The following is a 10,087-nucleotide window of genomic DNA, read 5'->3' on the forward strand; positions in this document are numbered from 1 at the left end:
ATATATATTTCTTTTTTTTTTCCTGTGCATTTTACTTCCCTACTCTACTGCAAACTCCATGATGGCATGTTTAAATTCCCAACATAGCCTTCATCATCTGTTCCCAGTGGGCTGCTGTCTCGTGAGAGCACTGGCTTTTCTTTAAAAATGTCCTCTTACAGTTTACTTCCTAAGCTCTAGTCTGTTACAGGCCTTCATTAGAATGTGTGCTTTCATCATGAGCATAAACGTTTTCCAAAATCAGTCCCCAAAGAATGTTTTCCAGTTGATTTATAGTGCCAAAAGGCAGAGGTGTGGTTTTCAGCGCATTCCCCCAGCTCCCTTGCCTTGCAAAACTTTGCTGCCTTCCCGTTACATACCTGGTTGGCCAAGCAGGCAGAGCTCCCCCAACCCCCCAGCCCCAACTCCCCACAACTCCCTGCCCTGCAAATGATACCGGCTTTCTGCAAGTCTCTCTCTGCATGAGGAAACAGACTGTCGTTCTGTGCTTCTCCCAGATGAAGCCAGACACATGTCTCCAGTGGGATGCCCCGGAGTGAGCTCTGTGGACGGGTGCGCTCAGTTTGGCGAGGAGCAATGTGCTCATGCTTTGTGAGGACTTCCTCCTCCATAAGATGTTCTGATGACTTCATCCCTGTTCTTCTGTTGCCTCCCAACTTTGCGTGGAATTATAGACCGTAGGAGCTGCTGAGAGAGAAAGAAAAATGCTTCTAAAAGCTGGTCAGTTAGACAGGGAGGAAACTTGCCCACATTGGACAAAGTTCAGTTATTAGAAATTTAATGTAAAATGTAATTTTTCTCATAATTGGAATTGGAGGTCAAAAGTATAATAGATAATTGAGTTCTAATTAATTAAATTTTGTTCACTTATTGAGGGAGTTTTTGTTGAGCCAACTCCATGTATAGAGTTACGGGAACTCATCTTCTGTAGGGGAGGAAAACTTTGCCATCTTTCCTCCTTAGGTTCTTTGGCTGGCCTCGTAATTAAATTGACATAAGATAAATTAACAGGAGAAAAACAAATTTAATTTCATACATATGGGAACCCACTAAAATACAAGAGTCAAAGAAGTGAGCAAAGAAGGCAGCTTTTACATCTTTTAGACAAAGAAATAATACATTTTGACAAGACAAAGGGGTTTGGGTTTAGAGAAGTAAATTAGTGAAGAAGAAACAAGATTTATTTATACAGCTTTCTGGGCCCTAAATTCCTTATCTCTGGTGATAAAGATGCTTTCTACCTTCCTGGTTCAGGGAGCGTACCTTTCACATGGGGGATTTATTCCCTGCTTTCATTGGGACAAAGGGTCAGAGTGTGCTTCTTGCAATGGCTGTTTATTAAATAGCTTTAAATCAAAATAACTCTTATGCCAAAGTGGCTTATTTTGGGGTGGCATATTCTGCTCCCCTTTACTTATCATTTACGATATCTTCGTAAGACAATCCCTGACCCAAAATACAACTCTGTATAATTCCTGGTGATTTATAATAAATTATTATAGTGAGCTCTCTCAGTCCCGTTTAACATTCAATCAAATCCAATAACAATTGAGAAATAGAGATGTAGAAGAGGTCAATGGGGAGGGGCACATATGTAATACTTTCAATAAGATTACGAGAGAGAGAGAGAGAGAAATAGAGGTTTAAGTGAGAGTTTAACATTTTCTCTAGTATTGTAAGATTCTTTATATGTTGTTCAGTTTAACATATTTGTAGAGTATAGCTGAACTTAAAATAAAACATGCACATCTTTTTAGTAAGTATCAACAGAATCTACTATTTTACTTAGTAGAAGAGATAATTTTTACTGATGACTTAGCCTAATGGTTTTCAAATTCTGATTAGCACTTAAATCCCCCGCCCCCCACAAACACACACATACACACATTAACTCCCAATATTTATAAATTGATTGTGGGGACTAAAGCCAGACTTATTTATTTCTTATCATCTTCCAATCTATGCAACATAGTACATCTGTTACCCATGTGAAACCTTAGTATTCTACACTGACTTGTACCCAGGTCCCTAGGGGTTTCTAATATAGATGTGAATCTAAAAGGCATAATAATCACTATCGAATTATATCAACTGCAGCATTGCCCTAAAACATATTCAAAAAAAATGAGTGATAGCATCAATGTCAGCAATGATAATATTAATATTAACCAAAATGTATTGGTTGTTTTTAGCTAAAAGACTAGTACTGTATTTAAATAATTTATTATAGCATTATCACGTTTAATCTTCATAATGACTTCCCTGTGATGTGGGTTCCACTTTTACCTCTATTTTTTGGTTAAATAACCCAGGATTAATGGCTGTGAGTAACTTTCCCAAGGTCACACATCTAGTAAATATCAAAGATAAAATTTAAGTCCTGATTTTATCTAGCTGGAAATTTTATATCATATGTTATAACAATCTCTCCATCCAGTGAGTCTCTTTGTAGGACTTCTCAATTTCCATAGTGGGATGTCAGCATTCCTAATTATTTATGGTTAAACATAAAAATTCACTGTAATCAGAGCTAAAATATACTCACTGTAATATCTTGCTCTGTGGTAAGGTATATAAATTTCAGCTGCTACTGATCATTTTTAAGAAAAGCCAAAATAAGAGATTTGATATTTATGAAAGATCATTTAAAGACTGTACATTCTATTTCTTTCTTTCTTTAGATTTTCTACTCTGAACCATTTATCAAACAAGAGTAGGAGAAATTTGAGGTTTGAGGTTGTGATAAAGACTGATTTTGTACATGAACATTTTAGAGAAAATGTATCATTAACTAAAAGGTAAATGTATCATTAACCTACAAAGAGACTATTTAATTTTGTTTGGTTTTGTTTAGTTATACTCTAAATGCATTGACTTTGAGACAGTGATATAATATGCATATGAAAATTTCTAATATTTCCTGGAATGATGTTTTTGACATTAGAGAAAGAAGGTCAGAGCTATGAATGGGGATTTGGTAGTTAGCTATACTCGAATGACCATTGGAAGTTATCAGGACAGAACTTTCAGGACAAAAGAAAAAGGGAAAGAAGCTGAAAACTGCACGTCCAAAACTCTTTTGCCCGAGGTTTGAAAAGATGATATGCTATTGACCTCCTTCCTGCTGCTCTTTCTCTTAACAGCAAGAGTATGAAATGTGAGCTTAGAAACAGGTTAATCATTGGTCTGGTTTTCTGGTAGCCAGACCCTAGCTTAATGAGGGAATGGTATGTGTAGTGATGAAAGTGGCAGGGAAAGGAGCAGCATCGTGGCCTCTGAGTCATATCAGTGATGACATACTCTTGGATTCAATAGTATAGTGCTCTCCTTTCTGACTTGCACTCCCCCAGGCCATCACACAATTAATTCCCAGTATTTGATCCCATGCTGCTTGAAATATGAGTGGTTTCTGTTTCTGCACTAGACACTTACTGACGCAAACAAGGATCAACAGGACCACATTTTACAAGTGTGAATCAGAAGGAACAAAGGTTGATAAATACTTATTGATTCTAAAAGTTAAGAGTGAGCTAAATATTGTTGATAATACAGCTTTTATATATTGGTGAGAATAGATATAATAATGATGGTGATGATGATGATGATGGTGATGAAGCCATTAATACTTAGTGTCTATTGTGTGACAAGCATTCTTCTAATTATTGTCAATTTTAAATCAGTTACTCCACAATTACTCTTGTGTGCATATTAGACCCCTGTTTTATGAATGCAAAAACCAAAGCATCAAGATTTAAAAAATTATATTACTTTTGTATTTTTCGATTACAGTTGACATAATATTTTATATTAGTTTCAGGTGTATAGCGTAGTAGTTAGACACTTGTATAATTTACAAAGTTATAGTCCCTGGGTTTCCAACACCCACCAGGCACCATACAGAGTTATTACAACATTACTGACTATATTCTCTGCGTTGTACTCTATATCCCCTTAACTATTTTGTAACTACCAATTTGTACTTGATTCCTTTAAGTTTTTACCCAGCCACCCAGCACCCTTTCCACCTAACTTTCTCAGTATGACTTTTTTCACTTAGCATAATATCTTCTAGGTCCATCCATGTTGTCACTAGTGGTGTGATTTTTTTTTTCTTTTTATGGCTAAATATTCCATTGTATATATGTACCATATTTTTATCCAATCTTCTCTCAATGGGTGTAGGTTGCTTCCTTGTCTTGGCTATTATAAGTAATGCTGCAGAGAATATAGGAGTGCATATATCTTTTCAAATTAGTGTTCTGGATTTCTTCAGATAAATACCCAGAAGTGGAATTGCTGGGTCATAAGGTAGTTCTGTGTGTTTTTTTTTTATTTTTTGAGGAACCTCCATACAACTTTCCATAGGGGCTGTACCAATTTGCAATCTCACCAACAGTGTACGAGGTTTCCTCTTCTCCACATCCTCACCAATACTTGCTGTTTGTTGATTTTATTGATGATACCTATTCTGATAGGTGTGACATGATATCTCATTGTGTTTTTAATTGGTATTTCTCTGATGATTAATTACATTGAGCATCTTTTCATATGTCTATTGGCCATTTGTAAATCCTTTGGAGAAATGTCTATTTAGGTCCTCTGATTTTTTGGTGTTAAATTGTCTGAGTTCTTCATACATTTTGGATATTAATCTTTTATCGGATGTATCAAGGCCAAATATCTTCTCCCAATCAGGAGGTTGTCTCTTTGTTTTGTTGGTTTATTTTGTTGTGCAAAAACTTTTTAGTTTGATGTAGTTCCATTTGTTTATTAGTTTCTTTTGTTTCATTTAAATGAGGAAATATATCAGAAAAAAATATTATTAAGAATAATTCAGAGAGTTTACTGCCTATGTTTTCTTGTAGGGTTTTATGATTTCAGGTCTTACATTTAAGTCTTTGATTTATTTTGAATTTATTCTTTTATATGGTGTAAGAAAGTGGTCAAGTTTCTTTTCTTTTCTTTTGCATGTATCTGTACAGTTTTTATACAATTAGCAAAGCAGTTATTAGGGGACATTGAATAAAAAGGTAGTCAGCATGTAAAATGTAATTAGAATCACAAGGAAAATGGGAATTGTTGAGTCAGATTTAGGAAGACAGAATATACACAATCAATCATAAATCTTTGCAGTGGGGATCCAGTGAAGCAAGTCTGAGTGAACTTTGGAGAGTCTGAAATAAATTCAATATGATGAAGCAGAGAAAGCAGAGATTTTATGGTCAGAGTGGCCTGGAATTAAAGAGCTCTTTTATTAATTCTGTATGAACTTGGAAATGAATTTTATGAGTGTGTTGGGAGTCCCTCAAGAGCACAAGGCCTAACTGTCCTGTAACCCTGAAGTGTTCCTTTCTTCTAGCTAGTTGTATTTTCTAAGAAGAAGGTAAGGACAATCATGGCACTGTAGTGATACATGCTCCTATCATTTGTAAAATGGGTATAATCAGCCTACCTCTCAGTATTATGATAAAGATGCAAGGACTTATTTAAAAAATGCTAGTTCCCACTCTCCGGTTGTAGCAGAGGTGTCCTTCTTTTAAGTACAAACATGACCAGCTGGAAAAGTTCAGGCATCTACTTTGAGCTCAAGGAAGATTGGCAGTAAAATGCTGAGCCCTGGAGGCTCCAGAGCAGAGGAAGCAAAGATAATCTTAAAACACCGGTTTTCAAAAAGAAATGCTTTTGCAAAGGTGGGGAATCGTAGTGACTCATGTATAATCGTTCACACATTACATCACTGTCAGGTCCATGCAGGGCTTTAGTGATCTTAGCCTAGATGTGTCTTCTGAGAACAGATCATTAGCCTTGATCCCTGATGAATGATGTGTCAGCCTTAATTCACAGGTATAATCAATGAGAGCTTAGGTTTCATTTCCAGAGATGAAGGAAGAAGTTTATCTGGTTAAGGTAAGGCATGATTTGCCTTTGAACTTCCAGTGCAGTCTTCTGACTATACTGGGGAGGAAAGACACAATAAGAAGAGTTTTAGGGGATGAAAGCGTGGGTGAGAGGAGTCACTGAAGGATTCATAAAGGACAAAACACCTGGAGTAGGACAATCTTAAATTACCAAACAAACATCACCTTGAAATCTGTGCTTACCTGATTACAACCTACTTCCCACCCCCCACCCCTCAACCACTAACTTCATTTAAGGACTGCCTAAGCTTTTATATACTGTGAACTTAATCATTTAAGGTTTTATAAGAATACAACTTCAGCAAGATCACCTAAATCTATACTTTTTACAAACCATTAACTCCCTCGTGACTCCCCTCCCTTCACTCTTGGACTTTAATGTCAGAGTTTAAAACATATGCCTTCCAGGTGGCTTATATCTTTATCTAAATGGGAAACCAACCTAAAACTGTTTCCTTCCGCTTAAAGGCTCAATGAATCATGTGCTATTTCTGAATATTATTAAAATTGTCTGAAATATCACATGCCATCCTTTATCCTCAAAGATGATAACTCAATAAGAAAAAATGTGTCATAATTGTTTTTCAAAAAGGATGAATTTCTGAAGAATTCTTCAATTTAAGAAAGTATATTCCAATGGAAAAATAACTAAATTTTGGCAACCTTTTAATACCTGAAATTCTATAATTTGGGGATGATCATCCCTTCTTTAAGAAGCCAAGGTATAGACAGCACCTGTCCAATGGTCACAAGACTGGATAACAGGAGGATAAGGCAGATCCGAGAGGGTAAGTGTTTTAGGAATGGAATATTGGTTATAATTCAGAAAGATCATAAAATACAGAAATAAAACAAAAGATTCTTACAGGAAGTCTCAGGACCACACTGTTTCCAGGAGAGCAGTTCATCTGTGAGACTTTCGTACATTAATGCTTTCCGTGTAAAATTTGGCACATTTACTCTTATGGTAAAGTCGGTGTGGCCACAGGAAGACATGATGATGAGGCTCGGAAGGAGGATGCTCATTATACAGGTCCCAGAGAGGGGTCACAACATGCCATGCAGAGCCACAGGTGAAGTGCCAGGACTTGGTCAGGTGGCAGGAGACAGGCTTGAGGGGAAAGTCTAGGCCACAGCTAGTCCTGGTGATTCCACAGGCAATGCCAGGCAGGGCAGGGAAGGAGTTTAGGATTGGTGTGTTTGGGACAGAGGGAGGGAAGGAAGAAAGGAAGGAAGGAGGAAGGAAGGGTAAAGAGAAGGAGAAGAGGGAAGAGGGAGGGAGGAACAGAAGAATGAAACTAAAATAAGCCAAAACTCTAAAACCTCTTCATTAAATTCTTCCTTCAATAATTACTTTTGAATAGAATCAGTTTGGTTAAATTTAGGTTAGTCCATCTCATCCCTCTCCCTCTGCCACCCACAAATGTCAGGAAATATTTTTAACTGGCACAGTTTGGGGGACATTACCAGCATTTAGTGGGGCGAAGCCCGGGACGCTGCTAAATATCCTCTAATACACGGGTCAGCCTCTCGCAAGCAAACACCTCTGGCCATAAACGGCCATCGTGCCAAGGCTGGGAAACCCTGATCTAGACTAAGATCATTTTAGAGCGAGATGGCAGTTTTGTAAAAACAGCAATTGTTCTTCCCTGTGGCAACTGAGAAACCAAGACTCAAATAATGAATTAAAAAATTATTTATATGTATTTTTAAAAAGCCTTGTTTAAAAATGCATTAATCAAAATAAAAATTGATGTTTTACTTTAAATCATTTTACAAAATTGTTTTGAATCAGTGTCACATGATTTCTAATTTTCTAATCAGATCCATCACATGTTTAGCTGCTTCTCTTTAGTTAAAAGGAGAACTTTTAACAAATTAAAGGAGAGAAACAGCCAAGGTCTGCTTTCTCTGTGAAATTGTATACTTCTGCGAACCCAGCCCACCAACAGTGCGCCTAACAGCTTCCCCCATTATAAATGAACTTCAGGGTCATAAAGAGAGAGGTGGGCAGGGGAAGAATTAAGAAGTTGACAGTTTTACTGCTCCTTATAGATTGAAACAAGAAGATGGAAAGATTATCACCAGGCAACATTGCTTTGATTCTGGTATCATGGGAAACAATATCTTAAGGCTAAAAAGTAAGTGGGAAAGTAGCAATGTTTAAAAAAAAAATAGGCCATCATTCAGCAAATACAGCCATTCTTGACATGTTCTGAGTCAGAGGCAAAATACCAACAGTGGCCTGAAGGAAGCAGAGATGCCACTTTTGAGGAATCTCCCGATGCAGTGGATTCAGATAAGAAATGTGATGTTCTGAATAAATTGTGTAAAATTTATATAAAGATACTGTTTGGGTTGTTTGGCTGTGTGAATGTAAGGATAAGGCATTAAGTAATTTATGGTCATAGGAATAGGTTCAAAATATGACTAAATGCAGTACATTTTGTAAATTTATTCAATGAATTATGACATTACAATTATTTTTTGGCCAAGTAATGTAGATTGAGGCTGAGTTTTTCACCTTATCACCTCTTTAATTTTTGACTATATTATTTTGTTCCAAGTCTACATCCTGGCAAATAGTGAGCACAGGGCGGGGGTGGGGGGGGTCAGTTAGTTGAGTTGAAATGACTTGCACTACACTGCTGTCTGCTGATTATTTTTAATTTCCTTGAGTAACCCATAAATTACTATTTTTTCTACTCTCATGGGTTCAGCTGTCATCTATATGCTAATGATTCTAAAAATTGCATTTCTTTCTGGCCTAAATCGCTATTTCAAACTTCTTCCTATGGATCCAACACTTCCTCCATTGTTCCATTTTAGAGAATGCCTTCTAAACTCCCAAGATAGTAATTTATAAATCATCTGTGATAATCCTCGGTTTCTTGAAAGATCAGCTCAAATTTTTCATGTGAAAAAAATGTAAGGATGACTCTAGGGTCTTGAGAATATGGGTGCATCTAATCTATGTATATGTTAATTTGTTCAAAATTGGCCAAGAGAACAAGTAAGAAAGAGGCTGTCCCATGTATGTGCCACTAAGTTACCATCGATGACCTTGGCAGGAGCTGCATTGACGGTGCATTGCGGATAATCAGACATTGTGAGCAAGAGAAAGAGAGGGAGATGAAATCAATTGCACTAGCTCTTTCTGTCCCATTACCTGACAAAGAACATGGTGTAAAGTAGACATTAAAAATCTGTTGTATACATGACTAAGCTGGAACACAGAAGCTCCAATCTCTTTGGCAAGCTTTTTTATCTTTTATGAAAAAGGCCATATAATAAATATTTTAGACTTTGTGGGCCATATGGACTCTATTATAGCTATTTAATTCGGCCTTTGTAGGGCAAAAGGAGCCATAAAACACCACTGCCTCCCAAAGAATAATTTAGAATAAAACTTTCTATAAACTCCTGCTCTCATTTTTATCCACTTTGCATTATTAATGTCTGCATACTCTGCTTCCTCTCATTTTATAATCAGTGAGCTGTCCATACCCCTAGTTAAGGCCAATCCCTTCCACTGTAAACTAGATTCCATTCCCTTTTACTTCCATGTGCCACTCTATTAATTACTTTCTCTCCCGTGTATCAGTTTTTTCTATCTCCTGAGTTAATGCTGTCACCATGCACACTGTTATTTCTCTCATTTTATTACAAAGGAACTTCTCCTGATTTTACTTTTCCCCTCGTTGTATTGCCCCAATTCTCTGGACTCTTTAGAGCAGAGTTCCCTGAAGGAATTGTCAGGACTGGCTGTCTCCAGTTCCTCATCTCCTCTTCTCTCCTAAATCCACCATCCCGAACAGAATTTAGCTTTTATTACTCCATAACAACAACAACAAAATGACCCTTGTCAGTGTCACCAGTGGCCTCCACATTGCTAAACTCAATGGTCAGTTCTCACTCCTCAACTTACTTGACCTACCCAATTTCTGATTAAGTTTGAACAACTTTTTGGATTAATAATACTGTGTCTAAAAACTGTAACGACATCATCATTATACATGGAGAGAATCCAAAAAAATTTGTTTTTAAGGTCTCCATAAAAATCATCCTAGGCTTCAAACCCAGGTTCTTCCTGATCCTACTCTGACTCAAGAACAACAGCAAGAGAAAAGGTCATCAGGGATGATCAGCTGTCAGGAGAAGGGACTAAA

Source organism: Myotis davidii, unplaced genomic scaffold (genome assembly GCF_000327345.1).
Source record: "Myotis davidii unplaced genomic scaffold, ASM32734v1 scaffold1, whole genome shotgun sequence".
Taxonomy (NCBI): Eukaryota; Metazoa; Chordata; class Mammalia; order Chiroptera; family Vespertilionidae; genus Myotis; species Myotis davidii.